This window comes from Diabrotica undecimpunctata, chromosome 8 (assembly GCF_040954645.1).
Source record: "Diabrotica undecimpunctata isolate CICGRU chromosome 8, icDiaUnde3, whole genome shotgun sequence".
Classification (NCBI taxonomy): Eukaryota; Metazoa; Arthropoda; class Insecta; order Coleoptera; family Chrysomelidae; genus Diabrotica; species Diabrotica undecimpunctata.
Window position 1 is genome coordinate 64823754 of NC_092810.1, and position 24089 is coordinate 64847842.

Here is a 24089-nt window from a genome sequence, read left to right on the forward strand (position 1 = left end):
TTTGAAAATTTAAAAATTTTTAACATAAAAAAGTGATCATAAAATGAATTAATAGGTAAAATGAATTATGTAATCTAAAAGATAAGATCTTGTTTTGTCGCAATCTTATTTTTATATCCTAAAATAGCAAAACCTAATCGGTAAGTTTTTATTACAATTTAGTTTAATTTTAAGTGAATTATTAGATATGTATTTATTAAAAATTAAGCTAGTAGTATTTTGCAAAAACGAGAAACTCATTTTATTTACAAAATGCTCTGTACTTTTAAAACTATCCCGTATAACTACAAGATTTAAAAATATTTACCATTACAGGTTAGTGAACTGGTATTTTTATAAAGTTTTTTTATAAAATAAAACAAAATTTTGTCAAATAACGTATATAGCAATTTTTTAATTTTTAGTTAATATAACTATAAAAAAACAAATTATGTTGTTTTTATGATTCAGACAAAGATAAAAATGAAAAATTGATTTCTTTATCAAAACAACTTACGGCCATTACAAACCTTTAAATCACGTCATCTGAAAACCAGGTCTCAAGGTCACAGCAATCGAATTTCGAATAAACGACGAAGGCGCCGCTGCCTTCACAGCTGACTAGATGATCGAGAAAGGGGGGCGACAACGTAACAAAAGTTCCGCGTTCGCTGCGATCAGGGTCGACCACGCGAAGAAAGAGGCAGAGATATAAACACAGAACAGATCGCGTAGTTGCAGGAGCCGAATCTATGTATCTCCTATGCAATACGGGGAGTTTGGGAGAGAATTATATACAAGAAGACACACTGCGGTCACTGTGCAAGGGACTCGCGCCGTGAGGAACGAGATCAGATAGGAGTTATGTGTTGTGACAACGCCGTACACGAAAAGCGACTGGAGCGCGGAAACATCTCGACAGCGGCGAACGTGTCAGCTTTCCACGAGAATGGAAACGCGACGTTGCACAAATTGATGCAAATTATATTTATAAAGGATGTACTACTTTTTTTAAGATATATTTTTTTGGGTCGCACTTCGCACTAACCGAAATTTTTTTTGCGATCATTAAAGCATTACTGTTACATGTTTAGTTTCTGAAGAATTTTTTTCTTATACTTAACTTAAGCCTGTTCTTGTCTGATCTGGGGGCTTTTTTAGTCGTATTCCTGACGTTGACTGGCAGCTTTTGGGTCTTCCTGGTGGTCTGCTGACTGTTGGTCTTCAATCCCTTGATATTCGGGCTAGTCTCTCACTATCTATTCCTGTAACATGCTGGTTCCAGTCCCGTCTTCTTCTTCCCATCGTTTAATATCCTGAATTTTCCAGAGATCTCTTATTTGGTTATTTGGTATTCTGTTTCATGTTTTCTCAGTAATTGATCTCAAGGATCTGATGTCTGAAGTTTTAAGTATTCTTTTTGCTTCTGCTGCGTCTGCTCTCATTTATATCGCATATATCATTATTGGTCTTACACATGATTAATACATACGTAATTTCCTATCATATCGTTATTCTTCCAGATCACCACCTTTGTCGTAGCTGGATATTTCTACTACCTGATACTCAAATCTCGAGATTCGTTCAATTAAATCGTCGTTAATTACTATTTTACATCATTTTGATTTTCCTACAATTAAAAAAAAATCGAAAAGCTGACTGGAAGTAACGTGATTTCGATTTGCTGTCTTCAAAAGCTTAGGAATGGTAACAACCTGTATACTAGACCTTGACGGTATTGAATAATATGTAGCACACGATTTTTTTGGCCAATTTTTCTGAGGCAGCAGAGTTTTTATAGCTCTGAAGATGGCTTTATAAGCCGAAAGCGCTCAGCTAGGAATTAAATGTTTCTTCTTTAGGTACCGTCTCCTCTAAGGAGGTTGGTAACCATCACAGCTATTTTCACTTTTGAGATTGCAGCTCTGAACAAGTCGACGAAACTGCAATTATACCACTTTCTCAGATTGTTGAGCCAGGAGATGCGTCTTGTTCCAATACTTCATTTTCCCTGCAATATGGTTTGTAGCAACACATATTTATCCCCTCTCATAACGTGGCCGAGATATTGTAACTTTCTTATCTTAATCGTATTCATGATTTCCATTTCCTTTGTCATCTTTCTGAGGACCTCAACATTTGTTATTCGGTCTACCCAACTGATTTTTAATATTCTTCGGTAGGTCCACATCTCGAATGCTTCAAGTCGATCACTCACCTCTTTCTTTAAGGTCCAGGCCTCCACCCCATACAGCAGCAACGAAAACACATATAAACGTAATATTCTTATTTTGAGTTGCAAACTAAGGTCTCTACTGCATAATACTTTTCTCATCTTATTAAATGTTGCTCTAGCTTGTCCAATTCTCATTTTTATTTCTTCTGTATACTCGTTACTTTCATTAATAATTGTACCAAGATATCTTTATTTTTTTACTTTTTCTATTGGAACCCCTCTATGTTTAAAATGTCTTGTGTTTTGGAAATTGTCATAAATTTTTTTTTTGTTAGCATTAAGCGTTAGTCCGCTTTCCTCACTAGCATTTACTACATTATCTAAAAGTGTCTGTAGATCTTGTATATTCTATGCAATTAGTATAGTATCATCGGCATATCTGATATTGTTGATGGGTCTGCCGTTGACTTTTATTCCAATGCTTACATTTTCGAGTGATTTTTTAATTATTTCTTCCGAATATAGATTGAGCAATAAGGGGGAGAGTATGCAACCTTGCCTTACGCCTCTTTTTATCTCTATTTCCTCCGAAAGTTCTTTGCCTACTCTGACTTTTGCTGTTTGGTTAAAATAGAGACGAGTTATTATTCTTAAGTCTTTTTTGTCAATGTGTTTATCTTTAAGTAACTGATTAAATGTTTACACACTCCAAAAATTCTTTTACCATTACTTTTTTCCGTTTTTTAGAAATGTTAAATCTGTCAGTTCCAATAATTCTAATAACGTAAAGCATTCATCTCGTTAAACATTTCTGACCAGTTCTGTCAGATATAAGTGTCCATTTTGTGGTTCCGATCATGCTATATTTAAATGCAATCAATTTTTTGCTGAATCACCTCAAAAACGTTTTGACTTTGCTAAAAAGTATAAATGTTGTATACACTACTTGTCTAATACTCATGTTACGGTCAAATGTCTTCCATCCAGAAGATGTACACATTGTAATAAAACTTTCGTAACGAGGTTGCTAGTTCATCTAACGATCATATGCCTTCTATTTCCTCTTTATCAAATACTTTGATAAATAATGTCTTGCCAGTACAGCTACAATCTATGTCCTTGATCGTTTGGTAAAGCCTTGGAAGTTAGGATCTTCTTAGACAGTTCGTATCAAGTAACTTCATTAGTAAAGAATGTGCAGACCAATAATTAAGACTCCCTAAATTAAATGCGCCTTTATAAATACAGGGTCTATAGAATGTGCATTCCAGAAAACTCATATGCAAACTTGAAAATGTCTTCGTCTTATGACATACCATGCGGTCCATATATATGGAATAAATTCATTTTTAGCGTTATTATGTACTATGTGAAAAAAACCTGGAATAGGTCGATTTTTATTCTTAGATTGACAATTTTCAGTATGAAAATATCATCCCCCTCCAGCACCTCGTTTGAATTATAAGCACCCCTCGAAAATTTTAAATAACAAAGAGGGTCATGTGGCACCTTATTAGAAAGGGATTTTAGTCCTCTGTTCAGCAATATAAAATTTTTTAAGTTTATGCAATCATAACACAGAAAATTTTGATAATGTCTATCACAAAACTTTAGGTTGAATGAAGATAATAATGTCACATAATTATAGAATGTATTTTTCAGTATACTTTACAATTAAATGTTCAAAATGACCACCATTCACTTCTTAACGCAAATCTGCGTTCATTACTAATTCATTCAACCAATAATTCATTCAACCAATTATGAAATAAAATTGTTACACGGTTTATACGAATTTTTATTCTTTATTCTCTTAATTCCTTTATTATGGTTTTCCTTTGTGGTAAAATTGGCTTATGTTGACTTTGGTTTCCTAAACTTAATTTTTAGGTCAGCTATATCGGCATATCCTAAATATAAGAAATATGTAACACGACATGTTAGAAGTTGGCGAGGGCTGTAAATTATGCAATCATAAGAATGTACCGCTTTAACATAGATCATTGGAAAATATTGCGTAAATACTTAAAACCCATTTGGATATTAATTATTATCGTTTATGAGTATTGTGTGAGGCAAGAGGTAATTATAAAAAATCTATTAACCCAATTAATGACTATTTTAAATTACTACGAAATGAATGACTGTCATATGATACTGGAATATTAATAGAAATTACTGTTTTCAGCTGTATTTTTTAACGACTTGCTTCAAAAAGGCGTCGCCTCTTAATAAAAGATTTGATACACTATGCAGACTCAGACTATTATGTTAAATAGAATTTGTCTACAAACAAGTATATACAAGGTTGGCCACTCAAAAATGTCAACCCTGATATTGACAATATTCATAGGATTTTGTGAAAATGAAGAAACGGATCGACTTTTATTCCAAAGGGGTCACCTATTAACGATATAGACATCTGTCATTTGTTACAACCCTCCCTTCCATTACCACAAACCCTGAATTTTAAATAGGGAATAGACCGTGTGTGACACATGATTAGACAGGTTATTTCGCTGGAGAATTCAGGCATCTATGATTTTTCTTTTTATATTATTTCTGTTTTTGCGAAAAAGTATCAATTTATTAAAAGTGTTCTGAAAAACTAAACTTAAAGCCTATATTTTCCTAGTGTTCATGATAGATTTTTCTCTCACGTTAAAAACTACATTGAAAGAAAGTTGCAAAAATTTTAGTTATTTTCAAGGGGAGTTAAGGAGAACAGCGAAATTATTTAACTTCATCAAGATAAGGAAATTTATCTCTCATACGTATTAAAACTAGTTAAATAATATCACGAAACGGAATCAGTAGGTGATAAAAAAGGCAGTGTAAAAAGGGTTAAGACTAAACCTGCTAGGACATGTTAGCTTGGAACCTACTTCAACCACTAAAAAATATAGTTCAAGAATCTGTTTTCTGCGCAACACTGTCCGCAGAGTACTAAACCATTACAAATTTCATCCCTACAAAATACACTTAGTACAGGAAATAAATGAATCTGATTCAGACAAGCGACTACAGCTTTGTGAGACTATGGCTGAGAAAATAAATAGTAATCTAAACTTTCGATTTAATATTTGTTTTTCGGATGAGTGTTCTTTTTTTTCTAAATGGTACTGGAAATCGACACAATTGCCGTTATCGTGCTAATGAACATCCTAAAGTTTTCCACGAAACACATACCCAATAAAATTCAAAAAGTGAACGGAGAAACATGTTCGTATCTAGAATTATTATACGATACAGTTGATCCCATGTTGAAAGACATAATCGAAAATAATAACAGGTACCTACTTGTTTTTCCAACAAGACCGCTCATCTCCGCAATATAGCGTAAACGTAAGGTGATAGGTACCATAATAAACAGTTTCCTAGAAATGGATTGGAGGCAGAGGTTTTATTGAATGGCCGGCAAGATCCCCTGACTTAATGCCCCTGGACTTATTCCTTTGGGGTTGTTTAAAAAGAAAGATTTATAATAGGTACTAATCCTGCTTCATTGGAAGAACTAAGACAACGAATAGTGCATGAATGTAGTCTAGTAACTCCTAAAATGCTTCAAAATGTTCAAACAGCGACTTTATAATTTTGTATGGAAGTTGGTGAATATAATTTTAACATTTAATTAAATAATTATAGCTAATGAATAAACTGTTTAGAGTTATGAATTTAATTTATTAATTTATTTTATTTACGTTACATTTAATACAGTTTCCTATTAATTTTGCAAATTTCGTTTTATTGTAGTTTTTGAAGTGGCGGAAAAAATTGAAATTGACGCTAGCAAAACATATTCGTTACGTTTGCTTTTTAAGAGGTATAACACTTTCGGTAAACTGATACTTTTTCACAATAATAGAGTTAATTTAGAAAAAAATCCTGGATGCCTGAATTCTCTAGCGAAATATCTGCCAAATTTCAGGGTGGCCAATCATATATGTACAGATTGAACGAATTTAAAACGGAACATACAATTTAATATATGTCTGTTTGAACTGCATTTGAAATAGTGGACCAATATAAAACTTGGACAAAAATAAATCCATACCCAGTGATAGACATTGTATAAAATATCGTTCAACTATCTGTCTCCTTTAAAGGAAAGAGGAGCTTGCCTAATAGTCGGAGAGATAGAGCCGAAATTTTGGAATGATCAGTAATATGACATTTCTCTATTGGAATATATTCATTGTAACTGGGTTAAGACTTTGCCTTACAGGCGGACGCCCCTCGTGGTACAGGGGGTGGCTATACAGGGATGAAGTTATAATTTTTTTCGGAAAAATTAACGATCGATATTATGGCTGAAAATTTGCCCAGAGTAAGATCTTGGTATAACTAGACGAAATCCCAAAGGGCGGACGCGAGAGTGGATACACAAGGGGTGGCGGACAGGGGTGAAATTGCAATTTTTTGGGGAAAAATTAACGATAAGTAATATGTCCGCCATTTTCATGGCTCATTATTTAGCCCCTAAAAACTCTAAATCCAAAAGAGCGGACAGCTGGGTTGGTACAGAGAGCCATAAAACGGGGTCAAATGTACCACTTGCCTGCCCATTTTAGGTCTCGGTAACAATTTTCAAACTGATTTTATTATGATATTTTTATACCGATTGATTTGAAAAGTTGTATGCTCACTTCTGTTACTATTCTGAAAAGCGTCAAGTAGAGTTTTCCTCAAAATTTTCCAAAAAAATTTCGGTAAATGAAAATTTTCGTAATTTTTTGAGGTAAAATCTAATTTGTAGAATCCTTTCGATTTTCTGTCAGTTATACCATGATTTTTTTCCAAAAATTTTCAAACGATTTTTCCGATAAGAAAAAAAAATTTAGAAAAACTTTAAAAATTTCGTCATTTTTCTCACTCTCATTGATGTCATCACATTCATCATCTTCGTCACTTTCACTTTCAATAATATCACATTCATTATCTGCTTCATTTTCAATCACTACTTCTCGAACTGATTCTGGCATCTGAGGTCCACTAAACCATTTGAATTTATATGTTTCATCTTCAAACTCCCAACCATGTTCTTCAACAATCAATTCTGTTGGTACTTTTTTATGAGCATTTGTCCAAATATTTGAAATATAATAATGGGCTCGCAGTAGATGTTGGTGTAATTCATCTTGACATGGTGGTAAGCTTGAAGCATCGAAATTTTTTAGTTTTTTTTTTTTTAAGGCTCGTTTACATCATGCAACTTATACTGCCGGTTAAATAGTGAAAATCTGACATCGTTTACTTTTCTTTTTGGAATTATTCTCGTCAGTCCTGTTCCATATAAGTGACATATGAAAGTTTCTAAGGTTTCAAAAACTTCATTACAATCGAAGTCAGTTTTACCAAGTTGGATAAAAGCATCTTGATACTTATTACTGAACTATTATTACTCTAGAATTACTGATCTAAATGGAACGCGCATCATTATTATTTTAATATTTTAAAATAATAATGATGCAAAATTAATGTCCAAACAGAATTTGTAAAATTATAATTAACTAATGAAAAAAAAATTCAATCAATTTAAAAGTTAAAAAAAATATTGAAAATATCTACAAAGTAAATTTCAAAAATTGATAATTCCACTATTAAATTGATTTTTATCAATAATTATTTGTAAAATGTTAAAGGAATTCTACAAATTGAATTTTACCTATTGATAAATAGAAATAATATATTTTGTATTTGATTATTAATGTAATAATAAATCAAATTTTTCTTATATCTGAACAACCATTATTTATGCAATATAAATTTAAAAACCTTTTTATTGTAATAAAAAATAAGTAAAATTACTATTTGTTATACTAAAAATATTTAATAGTTAACATTATAAAATTACTTTAATTTAATAAAATATCAAATATCAAACATTTATTCAATTAAAAATTCATTCGTAAAATATTTATATTTAAGAAAAAAATGTGATTTGTAAAGTAAATATGACTTTAGTTTGTAAAAAAAACATACAGAAAATCGAAAGGATTCTACAAATTAGATTTTACCTTTACGAAAATTTTCATTTACGGAAATTTTTTTGGAAAATTTTGAGGAAAACTACTTGACGCTTCTCAGAATAGTAACAGAAGTGAGCATACAAATTTTCAAATCAATCGGTATAAAAATATCATAATAAAATCAGTTTGAAAATTGTTACCGAGACCTAAAATGCGCAGGCAAGTGGTACATTTGACCCCGTTTTATGGCTCTATGTACCAACCCAGCTGTCCGCCCTTTTGGATTTAGAGTTTTTAGGGGCTAAATAATGAGCCATGAAAATGGCGGACATATTACTTATCGTTAGTTTTTCCCCAAAAAATTGCAACTTCACCCCTGTCCGCCCCCCTTATGTATTCACTCTCGCGTCCGCCCTTTGGGATTTCGTCTAGTTATACCAAGATCTTACTCTGGGCAAATTTTCAGCCATATTATCGATCGTTAATTTTTCCGAAAAAAATTACAACTTCATCCCTGTATAGCCACCCCCTGTACCACGAGGGCGTCCGCCTGTAAGGCAAAGTCTTAACCCAGTTACAATGAATATATTCCAATAGAGAAATGTCATATTACTGATCAGTTCAAAATTTCGGCTCTATCTCTTGGACTATAAGGAAGCGATAAGTGGTTTGACAGCATAATAACTGCTTGTGTAGTCTAGTTTTTTCAGTGATTCTAGGCAACCTATTTGGGTGGAGTTTTGACTTGTTCTTGAATGAATTCAGAATCCAGCAGCCCGCTGAAGTATTGGATTTTTATAATATAATTATTTGACAACCTTTTGTTGGCCAACCACCTAGAGCGGAGTTGAGCCGAAATACATTGATTTCGTATGTTACGTTTTAAATTCGTTCAATCTGTATACAATAGTGATATGTACATTAGATTTTCTACTAAATATCGCACAAGTGTACATTAATGCAGTCCTGTTTATTGTACAAAATCCATGTTTTACATACGTTGGATATTTCCTTTCTCCCTTATTTATACATGTTTATAATTCTCTGGTGTTATTATTTTTAGTTTTGTCTTCCATTTCATTTACTTTTTCGTCAATCCATTTCAGCTTCTTTATTTTACAAAGAATACTATATTTTTGTAGAAATAATCACAATAATTGTAATTAAAATATATTTTTGACGCTTTTAGTTTTCTAGTACGGAAATACTTTTCAAAAAAACTTAACAAAATATAAAAATTATAAAGAAAAAACTATAAATTCCAGTTTGGTTTTATAAATCCTATGGGTATAGTAGTAATGAAAATAAAACAAAATAAGTCAGATAATAACACCATTAACAACCTGCAAGAAAAGAAACAAGAATATGACACTATTAGGTCATATAAATTAAGAAATAAAGAAAAGATACAAGGTCGAAACGTAGAACAACTATGGAACTGCTTCAAAGAGGTTATAATAAATATAGCAACAGAAGTATCTGAAACAAGTAAGAAGAGCAATAAAAGAAATCAAACTGCATGGTGGAATGAAGAAATAAAACTACAAATTAAAAGAAAGAAACGTGCTTTGAAAATATATTTACAAAATAAAACATAAGATAGATATGAGGAATATAAAAAATATAGAAGATTAGTAAAATATAGGGCGCTTATAGTCTACGATTTTAATTATTTATTTATTGAGAGTAAACTAAATGTAACACCAAATACTTACCATGTCGGGATAGTATTATGAGGTTTTTTCCTCATAATTTACTATAGAATCACTAACAGGAGAATTTTACTGTCATGGCATGTGGTTGTCTTTTTAAAGACAAATTACATGCTATGATTATTTCTGATGGATATTCTGGAGTTAAAGTTGATTTCATGTAATCGAATGAACTATCTTACAATAAAGTCGTCTACTTTAAAATGTATAATATATGTCTGAATTGTCAATATAAATAAGTCAGATAAAATTAAATTATTAGAAGAATGTTTGTATTTTGAGAACGATTTCCGAAGTAGAGATTGAAACGTCAATAAACTTATTTTAGCCTTCAATTGTGGCTTATGCCCATTAAAATAGTAATTATTAGTAAAAGAATTTGTTACAAAAGCAAAATAGGACAAATGGACAGAATTTGGTGAAAAGATGGAAACAAACAGCAAAGATAATCAGAAACTGTTCTATAGAGTTTTAAAATCAACGAGAAAAAAAATGCAAGAAATAAAAAAACATAAAGAATAAAACTGGCGAACTTCTCACAGACGAAAATGAAATAAAAAACAGATGAAGAAAATATTTCCAAGAGATGCTACAAACACACTGCTGTCAAGAAGAAAACAACCTGTCGAATCAAAGAATAGACGATGATGTTGTAGATCCACTAACCATAAATGAGCTGCAAAATTTCCTATTGCAGAAATAAAAAACGGGAAGGCACCAGGCTATAACAGAATAACAAGTGAAATGATAAAAAAAATGGGACAAAGATATTTAGTGCCATATGGAGAGAAGAAAAAATACCAATTAAGTGGCAGAAGGCTAAGATTGTACCGATTTATAAAAAAGGTGATAGAACGGATTGCAACAACTACAGAGAAATAACACTCTAAGTACTGCCATGACAATATAAGAAAAAATATTGAACAAAAGAATAACCGAAAAAATTGACAGCACACTTGAGGAATCACAAAGCGGATTCAGAAGAGGCGGAAGCACCCATGATCAAATATTTTCCATAAAACATATAATAGAAAAATGCAACAGGAAAAATCTGTATCTGGCGTATATATACCTTGAAAAGGCTTTTGACACGGTACCAAGGCAAAAATTATGGAAAATAATAAAAAAGAGAGGTATTAGTAACAAAATGAGAAGAGTAATTAAGAACAATAATTACAACAGCAATATAAACTATGTCATCAGTCAAAACAGAACATCAAAACCATTTACTACAATCGAGGGTCTGAGACAAGGAGGGGAATTAAATCCAACGCTATTTATAATATACAAGGATCTGATAAATAAGGAATATAACTTAAAAGTGAAAAAAATGCATTTGGGTTATAGAAATTTAGACAGAAGAAGAGTGGATATTTCAGAAGGAACATTCGCCGACAACGTTGTCATATTGGCGAAAATGAGAAACAACTACAAAGAAATATAGAAATATGGAATGAAGTCCTAAAAAAATATGGACAATTAATAAAAGAAAAACAAAAGTTATGGAGATAGGTTAGGTTAGGTTATCTGTATTAATCTTTGGTTGCGAGTTGTGGATACTAACAGAACGACAAAAGAGTAAACTACAGGCAATAGAAATAAAATATCTGAGACGAGTTCGAGGAGTTACCAAAAGGGATAGACTACAGGATAGAACACTCAAATAAGAAAAGTTTTGCAAATGGAGTCATTAGAATATATAGAAAGAAGCGCCAATTGATAAACATAACATAAAAATATAATTTAACACACATTTAATGCCACAAGAAAACAGTTTGAGAACCTCTTTGACTTTTTTGGGTAAGCATTTTTTTGTAGTGTGAGTTTTGATAAATATAAGATCTTTTTATTGATAACGAGGGGGATTCTATTTTATTTATTTTTTTTTAGCGACTGACGGAAAGGGAACGGTATTTCTCTTCTAATAACAGAGGGAAAAAATAACTATAGGATAATGTTATTTATAGAAGAAAGATCTATATGGTTGATGTATTTAGTTATTTAGGTCAACCACCTATAAATTAAAAATAGCTCTTATAATTGCAAACCTTCGAAACATTAACAGCACTTACAGTATATGTAATAAAAAATAGGCAGCAATTATGATTTAAGAATTAGTCAGAAGTTCAACGACACAAAGTGCGCAATATCAAGTATATACTTATACATACGTTGGTATTTTTATTAATATCAACAGCGTGGTTTTGCCAGAAAAAGAATACACATGTATTTACCAAATAATTATTATTTTCAGAAATAAATATTTAAAATGCGTGACAATTGTCCATAAATAAATGTGAATTGTTTGAAAATATTAAAAAAGATATGAATTAAAACTAAAACGTGGAAAATCCCATTTAAATGATTACATTTCAAGTTATCATATTCATTCATTCATTAAAAATATATCATTATATTCATAGAATTTTGGTATTTATTATTGAAACATTAATCCCGCCATTTCCTGTCCCAAGCTCATATTAGAAAGCAGAAGGAAATGGTCAATGACTGGGTCTTAGTGACTCCTTGCCAGATAGTACTGTGGATAAATGCCAAGTAATGCCTAATTGCCTACATAGCTAGAAGATACTAGCCAATTCTAACCACGGTAGAATGGGTGAAACAAGATGTCTGATTAAACAACCGAACAGCGAGATCCATGATTAGTCAGGCAGAACAACTGAAGACATACAGAACTAAAGTATTGACACTAGGAAAATAGGATGTAAGAGCAAAGAATAACTGCATAAAAATGGATGAAAGAGGATTACGGTAAACAATAACTAAAATAGACCAAAGTACACAAATTTTACACCAAAGAATTATAAATAACTATCAAGATTTGCATGAGACTCAAAAATGTCATATCATAGAGCAAATTCTGATTTAGATCATTATCTCGTTGGAGCAAAACGACGACAGATAATGAGGACAGTTGTGAAATAAACAATATACAACATAATAATCGACATGTATAACTTTTTAAGAACATACCAAAGAAACATACAAACATACAACTATACAACGAATATTTTATATGATGACAATAAAAGTTTAATATTGGTACAAATTCACGACAGCGCAAAAAATCTATTACAATCAAATTTCGATAACGAAGCATTATATAAATCAATAATGGCTGTTTAAATCATTCAACACGAATTCTCTTACAAGTAATTTTTGTTTAACGCATGAATTTTTTGTTTAACGCATGAATTGCCACACAAATAAAATGTTCTAACTGTGTCAAAATAATTTTCGCACGAATTGTCCTCAGTTTGAGCTCTTAATATTACAGGAAATAAAAAATATTCTAGTAAGATTGTGTAGCACTCTGGCAAATGAATTTATTTTTGATAAAAATAATATTTTTAATTCTCACCTCTATGGCGAGAACTGATTTTTGAGAGGACTATTATTTTTGGTATTACAGTGGAACCTCGATTATCCGTCTCTCTATTAACCGTCACCTCTGTTAACCGTCAGCGTTCATACATAAGTTATATTGTCTATATAACCAGCAGTCTATATACCGTCTGACGCCGGTAGCGTCAGGAAGTGACGATGGAAATATCACATGCTCTTTTCTGCCTGCGAATACAACATCATTGATACAGCCAATGGATCAATCGGTCATTAAAACATTCAAAAAAAGATACAGAAAAAAAATTATTCAAAACCTAGTTATGGAAGAGGAATATTCTTTGCCAGAATACTGGAAAGCATATAATTTAAAACATGCAGTCGACAATGCTGTGGATGCTTGGGCTGATGTTTCGAGAGTAACGCTGAAAAGAGCGTGGAATAAATTATAGCCTGAATCAACTCAAGATGAAAATGCTCCCGTGACAGCCGAGCGTGATGCGGTAACAAATGAAGTTATGGTTGGATCAACTGTTTTGTTTTCGTTGCTTAAAGATGACATAAACGAATGGTTAATTTGTGATGAGGACGCAAACGGCTATTGATTGCTGACAGAGGATGAAATCGTTGAAATGGCAATAGAGGCGGACGAAACATAGAATCTGACACAGACTTTGACGGTGGCGATGTTGATGATGCTATTGCAACTCACAAAGATTTGCGTAAAGAAGCTAGAAAAGCCATATCGCACATATAAGAATTCATCTAGTGGTATTCTCGGCCAGAAGAAGCATATAAGGTAGAATTGATGATTTTACCTCGATTAAGAAATCCATCCATTGCAAAATGTGAAGTAACAATAAAACAAAGATTTCGGAATATTTTAAATCAAATTGATTCTACTGTACTAACACAAATGCCACTTATATTGTCAAATAAAACATACAAATAAAATTTGAGAGTTATACCAGAGAACTACGAACACAGTGTGTTCGTAGTTCTCTGGTTATACTATGTTTTTTTTTTAATCTTCTGTTAACCGTCTTTTCGATTATCCGTCATACCATCGGTCCGGTGCCCTGACGGATAATCGAGGTTCCACTGTAGTTGCATCTGGAATAAAACTTACGCATGCGTTTTATGTTATATGTATGTAATATGGTTCTTACAGCACTATAGAACTGGAAAAGTTGGGAGTAGATTTTTAATAACCAAATTGAGTTGCTCTGAAAATAACAAAGTTTTAATTATTGCTACAAAATTTGCAATAATTATAAGGTATCATACCTGAAAATAATGAAGAAACAACAATTAAAGTTATTAACAAGGTTAGATCGTTTCTCGTTCAAAATTTTCATAATGAATTTATAATGTTTATTTTCCCTTGTCACTGTCACTCATCTTAAGCTGCTTGGAAATCTTGCGTTCCGTCGGTAAGGCGGTAAAATTCAAATTTAAGAAAATTTCGGCAGCAGATATTGTATATTGGGATTTTCTTTACATATATATGCACCGGACAGTTCAGGTGGTAACATCAAGATATTTTGAAATATCTACAGGCCCAATTCGACTCAGCCTGAATAAAATGAATACCTTGGATAAAACCAGCGGTAATAATAGGCGGTTGAAGCGTAGACCTGGCCCTGTTACCTTTCTTATACACCGTAAGCTCAAGAGATAGCAGACTACTCTGCTATAATTCCAAATCCGCGTTAGTAGTATAAAAGAAGACTATTATTATGTTTTTTTATATGTAGTTAGGTTTTTTCAATGCCAATTTTTTTGTAGTATTAAAACAAACCTAACCATGGTCTCACTTAGAAGTTTAATTACAATACTAGGCTAAAAACCCGTCAGACAATTTGTTATAACAATTTAATTTTTTAAACGATTGTATCTCCTAAACTATTAGAGATATTTAATTTTACCAAAATGAAAATTGTTCCTTTTGAAAAATGGATACATGGATTTTACGTATGTATTGGTTTTTATTCTCTGCGAGCAGACCGTACGCCTCAGGGCGCGTTATTACGAGTAAAAGTTCCATATCTTGGTCGCAACTTTTTAGTGAAATTTTTAATGTTTAATTGTTACAACTTTTTTTAGATAAAGACAGATAAAAAATAAAAAAATAATGGGCACGACTTACCACCGGAGTGGACAAAAGCACATATTAACAACATCTACAAAAAAGGAGATAGAAAGAATTGTTCAAACTACAGGGGGCTAAGTGTCATAAATTCACTCTCAAGACTGTATGGAAAAATAATAAAAAACAAAATTGAAAAAGAGATGACAGATGTTGAAGAACAGAATGGCTTTCGTGCAGGCAGATCCTGTATGGACAGTATATTCTATCTAAAGCAAGTTATCGAGAAAATATTAGCCCACAACCTTTCAACTCATATAGTCTTTATAGATCTGACAAAGGCATACGATAGTGTACCACTTTCAATGCTTTGGGTAGCAATGGAAAAACAAGGAATAAGCAAAAAAAATATACAAGCAGTACAACAGCTCTACAAAAATATGACGGCAAACATTAAAACTGGAAATAGATTAACTAGAGAAATTCCTATTAGTAAGGGCCTAAAGCAAGGTTGCTGCATAGCATCCAAAAAAGTTAAATGTTTTAATTGTCCAAAATAGGCTTACATACCCATTTTTGATACAGGGAAACTTGGCTAGTGACAAGTATTTAGATTTATTAAATAAAAATTATTCCTGCACTTTAACAGAATGACCAGCTAACACAAAATTCTTTGTTTCGACAAGATGAAGCGCTTTCCCACTATTACCGGCGGGTTAGAAATTTTTGAATGCGAATTTTCCAAATCGATGTATTAGACTTCATTAAGTAGCCGGCTCGTTCTCCGCACCTTATGTTGCAGTTTCGCAACGATACATAAACATTTATATAATAATAACAGACTTTGTGGTAGTTTTGATTCTCCCAAAATACAGCTGTATTAAAAACCAATTTAAGACGAGCCATCTGCGCAATAACACCAGACGTGTGTATGAGATAAGCGACGAATTCCATCGAGAAAATCATAGTCGAGTTTTGTCTCCCAAACGACAGACACGTGGGTTTGGATTAAGGGTTGTGCATCCTACCACACAAACTTCGCTTGAGTCTTGTGAAAAAGGCGAGTTTTTTGATTCCTGAATTTTTACCGAACCTGGGGGTTAGCAATCTCATCGTGGCTGAAATCATTTCATGGGGTAAAGTACACCTTATACCATTTGTTGCCAAAATTACATTGCTGCATATCGAGTACTGTTTACTGGTATATGCATATTGTTAGGAAATTCATCTTGTGTGCTGAACTAGCTATTTCGCATTTGTGTCGTGATTTGAACTTTTAAAATAACATTTTCCGTATATATAAACATTCATTTTAGCGTGTTTACTGTATAGTTTAATTGTATATTTTATTTTACTATTAATTGATATGTGTAACTATGCTTATTACTTATAATATTGTTTGGTTCGTTTACCTTTATATATACAGAAAAGTATTCTATTGCATTGACTTTGGTATTGCCTGTCGTATCATATTCTTGTTATGATTTCATCCGGAGACAAGTGGTTTGTGTAATGTATAGATATCCATCGTATCATATTTAGTTCCAAATAGCTGTGTTTTTACGTTAATTCATTCACCTTTCTTAACGCACTTATCACGCGTATTTTAAATTGCAGATATAAGGGATTTGTTGTAATTAAATGTATGCGATTTGTTTATTGATTTTACTTATTTTTAAATAGAATTTCATACGATCGTCTTGCTTATTATTTCTATGGGGATTTACATACCCAATGCGAAAGGAGGAAACCAGCGAGTTCTCGATTGAACAGAAAAACATTCTCTCCTCCTTCTGATGACCCCAATTGTTATATTGAGGTTATCGTATATGCAGAACGCAACACCTTAATCCATTAGATTTTTTTTCTTTAGGGTTATCTAAAATCACGTGATTACATAAGGCGATCAACATGTTTGCTGGATTTGAAACAAGATGAATGTGAACTAATACGTGGAGAATTATTGGAAATAGTGACTCACGGATTTAATAATAGTCTTGCACATTATCAGGAGGTGAAAAGCGAGCATTTTGAACATTTGAAGTGATTTTTTTTTAATTAGTATTCTCATTGGTCTTAGTAAATAAATGTACCTACTCTTTCAATGTAAAGTGAATTATTTCTTGTTGTAACAAATTTTTTCTACCAAACTTGGTACATATGGATTAGGAATAATAAGTGCATTAACTTTTTTCTTCAAAATGACACCCATATTAGAACAATTGAACGTTCTGCGTCTTTTTAAGACTTTTTTTAATAACCTATTATTAAATGTTTTTAAGTATTAATTATGTAATTTGTTATGTTTAATATGACGTTGGCAACCCAGCCACATTTCCAAGGCTGTTCTCTCAATAAATATCCTTTACATTATACTCCATTTGGTTTTTGCAGTATAAAGCTGATGATGACAATGATTCGAAACGCGCCCTAAATTTTATTAAATAAAAATTGTTTTACAATTTGTGGTTTCACTTGGAGATTAGTAATCGTTATTAGCTCACAAACAACATTAGAGAGATACTTTTCATTATGACTTCTCAAAAGTTTTGAAAGAAACATGGTAAAAATATAAAAATTAATGAAACAGTAATCATTTTAACTAAATGAAGCAAATTTTGCGCGCAATCTAATCAATAGAATGCAGCAAGATCTGATTACCAATACTAAAAGAAGACATGATCGGTAAGAATATACCTATCAACAGTAATGAGGCAGTAAGAGTAACAGATACACAGTAAGATACACATAATCTATAATTAACAATTTCACAACACGCAACTAACAACAGGCACATAAAGATCATAGATTTGTATCAATCAATGGTATAAATGACTTTCAGTTCAGTGTAAAATACGGCTGATGCCTTCAAGACCGAGGCCAAATAAGTTTAAACTGTGAAGATTTCATTTACCGCCAATTAAAAATAACATTTACACGTTATATCAAGAATTTAAATATGTTGTGGTAAATTTGATATAAAATGTGATATTGTTTCATTAATACACCAAAAATAAGCTTTAGTCGGTAGTCCCCAATAAACGCCGTACACCGCGTACAGCGTCTACCATACGAGCCCCTTCCCATATCAGTTGGCCCACCTATGGAATTTGCAGTTTAAGTCGATTACCATAAAAACAAATTATACTCTGCATGTTTTTTAAGTTCCCATATTAAATAATATGGCATTTTTATTATTATTTATTAAAAGCATTACCTTTATGGTTTTTCATTTATTTTCAACAATAAAAAAAATCACTAAACCCTGGCATTCACTTATGTCAACTTTTTTTTCATAATTACGTTAAATCCAGAGATAGCTATAGAAAAATTACATGAAAACAATAATAACGACAGTTAATGTCAAATGTATTTTGTAGTATTGTAAAGATTTTTACCGTTTGTGGATTGTACAGTAAAGTTATCCATGAGAAAATGTGTTCAATCATCTTTAGATTTTTTAATTCTGGAAAATCCAATTAGGAAATCGCGAATATATTGCAATTGTCACGCTATACTCTAAGAAATATACTCAGAAGATACAAAACTGTAGGTTCGGTAGTCACAAAACCAAGAAATGTAGGAAAAGTAAAATAACCGAAGCAGATCGAAGCGCGCTAAGACCCATTATAGTGAAAAATCGACGAGCAAATTATACGGAGTTAAGCATTTTATGGTGTGACGTTATTGGAAGACAAGTAAGTTTCATAGTTAAAAAAATTAGCACTAGATGGTCATAAGAACATAAAGAATGGACTCAGTCGCAATGGGATTCGATACAATGGATTGATGAGTCCAGATTTGAAGTGTGTGTTGGAGACAGTAGGAGTGGCATCATTCGCAGAAAAAATGAAGGTTTCCATCCCGACTGTTCGAAGAGAAAACTCAAATTTCCTGCATCTGTCATGATCTGGAACAGCATGTCGTCTGAAGGTGTGGGAAAGTTACATTTTATGGATGGGATTTTAAACACTGACAAATATTTGAATATTTTAGAAGAATCTCTTTTTCCGATTATGTAACACCGTTTAACATCAGCGGAAGATTTTGTCTTCGAACAGGACGGCGCAGGTTGTTAAACCTCAAAAAAAGTTTCAAGTGGAATGAAGACCATGGCATACCACTTCTGGAATGGGTTCCTAACAGTACTAGACACAAAGTCTCTATCCCCGATAGAGACTTTGTGGCGCGAAATGAAAAAAGCTTTGAGAAAACATCCTGCCAGGTCCGTCAACGAATTGAAGGAAAAATTGCAAGAAATATGGGATTCGTTTACATTAGAATTTTGTCAGAACTTGGTAAAAACTATGCGTCGAAGAATTGTGGATGTCATTAAAAATAAAGGAAATGTAACTCAACGGTAAACTTTCACATTTTTTTTTGTTAATATTACATATTCTATGAGTTTTTTTTTAATTTATTATTTTTCTGTTTAATCAATAGTTTTCATTACGTTATAAAATATTTTCTATAATTAGAAAATTCAAAAATGTTGTTCGATGCATTAGAACTTCTAAAATTTACGCTGCGCTTTTATTTTTGTTCTCTAAAATTTAATTTTCTTATCAATCTAACTTTGGGCAACTGATATAGGAAGGGGCTCGTAGATCGCGTCTATATGCTTAATACAATAAATAATGGATGTCTTCACTATTGTAAGCCGAACGCAGCGTCCAATTGCTGTACGCGTTCCACAGGCGGTGGTATCAAATAAACGCAATACGCCACCTACAGCGTTACGCCATACGTCGCGTCTCTTCGTATACAACAATGTTTAGAATAACAACGTGAATACAATGAGAATATTATATTTTCATATTGTTTTAAAATTTTAAAATGAATATAATAAGTAAACACAACCAGCTAAACATTACCAATAATAGTTTTAATAGGGTATAAACTTTGGTAAAAACTATTAGTTTTTTTATTAAATATTGTATTGTAATCATTTTGCCACATATTTACATAAGAAGACGCCAACATTTCTATGGGTCGATATAAAATAGGGTCATATCTAAAAGGGTAATGTTTGTTTTACGACAGAATTTCAAATTTGCATACAAAAGAGACCAGGTTGAGTAGACGTTGTACGAGTGGCTGGCTAAAATTGTGTTGAACGTAAAGCACATATGCTATTTCAATAGGATACAGTATTAATATTTATCTTTTATTATTTTTTATTAAACCTTTTTATTATTTATCAAAACGATCACTGCACTAACTACCGCCATAAAATCATAATATTAAAAATTTACAGACGTTTTAATGAAAGAATGTTTCTAATATCCGGAATTTTTGGTGCCCACAAGACTATTAGCCACCTTTCAGTTGCGCGCACTTTTAGCAATAAAAGATCATTTTGGTGACCACCACACGCGTGTAATGCTTAAACATTCAGTAATTTCCAATTGAGAAGTCAGGGGGAAAACAATCTGAGTCCACAAAACCAATTTTCATGGAAATAGAAATTTAATGTTTCAAATTAAAACAAATATTTTAACTCAACCGTATAAATCGGTAAATTTTTTCAGTAGTACGTTGACATGTTTACAGAGAAAAAAATCAAGAGAAGACAAATAATATTTTATTTGCGAAACATCATACAAAACATTGAGAGTGCCGGCATGGACCATGAACGTTCTTCCTCAGTACCTTCAAGCTTCTGCGTCACAAAATGTTTCTTCCTCCAAACTTCTCTCCTGTTCAGTACCTTGTAAATCGGTGTAGAATTTTCTAGAGTTTACGTTTTCCAAATATTTGTTCAAGTGGAGAAGATCTTGTAACTTAGCAGCTTTGATCGGAAGTGTGATGTTGTACAAAGCTTCGGGATGATTGTGGCTAGTAATTTCCAAGTTGTGATATTATGAGCTTTCCTTAAATCTCTTTTCGGGTTTGTAAACTGTGGCACTTGCAATCTGGCCCTACCTCATGAGTGGTGGCTCTCAAAAGTTTCATAACGTCCCGAACACGATCTGTTTTTCTTCTTTTTCAGCAGCAGTCCTCACATCTACATGACTATGATCGCTAACCCTACTTTCCATTTTAATCAGTACGTACCCACTACTTTACTATTGTTCAAATATAATCACTGGCAAACTAGAACACACCAACAAAGTCGCTAAACTAAAAAAGAGAATCACAAAAATGCTGCACCCGACCCGACCTGTTGGTTCTTCCTATGATGGTTCTTCCCCAGTAGGTACACCGTTTCATTTGATATTTGTAATAAAAGGACTGTAAATGTTTTTTCCTTTTACTCCGTACCATCTGAGAGTAATATGTATTCATCATTAGAAAAATTCGTCATCTCAACTTCGACCAAAAGTGGACTATGATTGTTTTTGCCCTGGCTCCTCAATTGTGTTATATTCGAGTGAATGTACTATTTTTTTTAATGCAAATATTGTTGAAATAATTAGTGTTTTTTATTGTATGTGTATCCTAGCTTAGATTTCTTAAACGATTTTCAAAATTTTGTTGACCATTCGTGCATTGCAGAGAGTATAAGATAAGCATATTGGAGTATCTTCCAATTTGAAATTGTCCATATTTAAAATAAATGCCTTAAGCTATGTTTATTAGAATCTATGGACATTAATAAATTAAAAAATACAGATATTTTTGAATTAACAATTTGAGAGAACAGCAACATATTGAGAAAATCCCAGAATTCGAATTATTTGAGGATTTCAAAGCTGCATATGACTGAATAAATGGATGTAAATTGATTTAGGCCATACTGAGTTTTAAATACCGCCTGAGCCTGTTAAAACTAACAGAGCTAACACTGTATAATCGAGAATCAAATTTGTAGGCAGTAAATTCTTAGAAGTAATAGTGACGTTTCAACGCTATTGTAGGTCAAATGAACATCAAATATTTTATATGGAAAAGATGCAGGAACATTGAACTTATAGAAAAAGATGAAATTATCTTGTGGCGGAGACATTACTTACAAAAAATTCTAGAGTATTGTCGTGAAGGGCAAAAAGTGTACTATTTAGATGAAATTGGCTATACAGGGTCATCCTGTCTCAAAGGTATGGCAAAATTAAAAGTTGTCGACAAGCCTTCATTAAAGAGTTTTTAATAGGTTTAAAAAAACACCAGTGGGTAAAGGACGGAAGCTCATAATAACACATACAGCCAGCGATTCGGGTTTTTTGGACAACTGCTTGTTAGTATTCGAATCCAAGAAAACCAACGATTACCATGAGGAAATGGATCTCAAAGATTAAAAGGATGGTTTTCAAAGATTCTACCAAACCTTGAATCAAATTCTGTCGTTATGGACAATGCGTCATGCCACAGTCGACCGTTGGAGCCAACACCAACTGGCTTTCTATCAAACTTATATGGGTTCAAATAAAAAAACAAGTGGCAAGAAAAACTTGAGTTTTAAAATGGAGGAGGTGAAAAGTTTGTTGCCATAAAAAATGTCACACCTGAGTCTTGGAAAAATTGTATAAGCCACACTATTAAAAAAGGAGATAAAATGTCGGATTTAGACACAAGTGATATTATTTCGATTAAACCATTAATTATCAATGTAAATAGTAATAATGAATATTTTGACTTCCTATAGAGGCCGAACTACTTTATTTTTATTAAGGTTACTTTCGTATATAAGTAAGTTTATTTTGTTAACATATTTTTAAAACTAAAATAAGTTTTCTCTAACCCCAATATACTTTGACTATTTCAATCTACATCTACATCATAAAATATTTTGTAAATTTTGTTGAGATCGCGTAATTATAACTATTAAGAAAGATATAATGGAAATACGTAACATTTATTGAGTATGGAAACATCTTAAAACCGTAAGAGGTCCGTAAAGTTATGTATATTGTATATTGGACAACCAATAATACTGATACTAATGATTCCATGGTCATGGATCCAGAAAATAAGGAAGAATGTTTTTCACATATTTAAAAATTTCCTATTAAACGGACTGAATGCTGTTTTATTTACATCTCGCATCTCGGCACAAGACATTAATGTACAAATACGATAAGTAATTTAAGTTTATAACGGAACACCTATTATTATTTTAAAAATGAAGTTGATAATCCCGTAGTATTCAATGAATTCCGTTAGCACACAATCATCCCTAAAATCTTCGACAGAAACAATGACTACATTTTACTGACACAACAATCTCTTTGAATCTCCTGTTAAATCAAGTAAGAAATTAGGGCATTGTGAAAAAAAGTTTTTAAACTTCATTTTAATGTTTATACAATCACTGCGAATTTTCCTTTAATACATTTTACTCGAAAGTGTATTTTGTTAAAAAATGTTTCACTTCAGTTAAAATAAAATTCATACGAGTGTTCTGTTTGTTTCGATAGTACACAGTTACGGTTATCAAACTTGATGACGATTTCACGTTTCATTATGCTTAGGCAATAAGTATGCATTTAATAATTTTAAAGCTTTAAATGTAAAATATAAAACCTTTTCAGATGTTTAAAAAATATTTTTTTACAGCTGGCTTCAAAGGTTTTTAAGATACAAATCTGTTTCACAAAATCCGTATTACGTTAATATTCTCATTAATACATCTTTAACTGTAGTCGATTTTATTGACCTGTAAACAGTAACTGTATCTTTAGACGTCAGGTAAATTAAGTCTTATCTTAATGTCTAAATACGACCTTATTTTATCCGTAAACGGTTATAATCAACCGTTCCGTGTGTCACTTGCTGAATACAAACATTGTCAGTTTGGGATATTCTTTGTCTGCATTGCAACACATACCTACATATAAAAAAGGCCATTTCCGTATCGAATA

General features: G+C 32.1%; 1 protein-coding gene across 4 annotated transcripts in view; it reads right to left on the bottom strand.

Moving 5' to 3' along the window:
- trc (Serine/threonine-protein kinase tricornered) overlaps positions 1-24089 on the bottom strand; it is a 427668-nt gene that overhangs the window by 218388 nt on the left and 185191 nt on the right. The window contains exon 1 of one of the 4 annotated variants that reach the window (XM_072540417.1): positions 510-838. The exons of the other annotated variants lie outside the window; for them this stretch is intronic. The gene's annotated coding sequence lies outside the window, so the exon portion shown is untranslated. Of the gene's footprint in view, positions 1-509; positions 839-24089 lie in introns of those variants that run through there. 4 annotated transcript variants of the gene reach the window in all.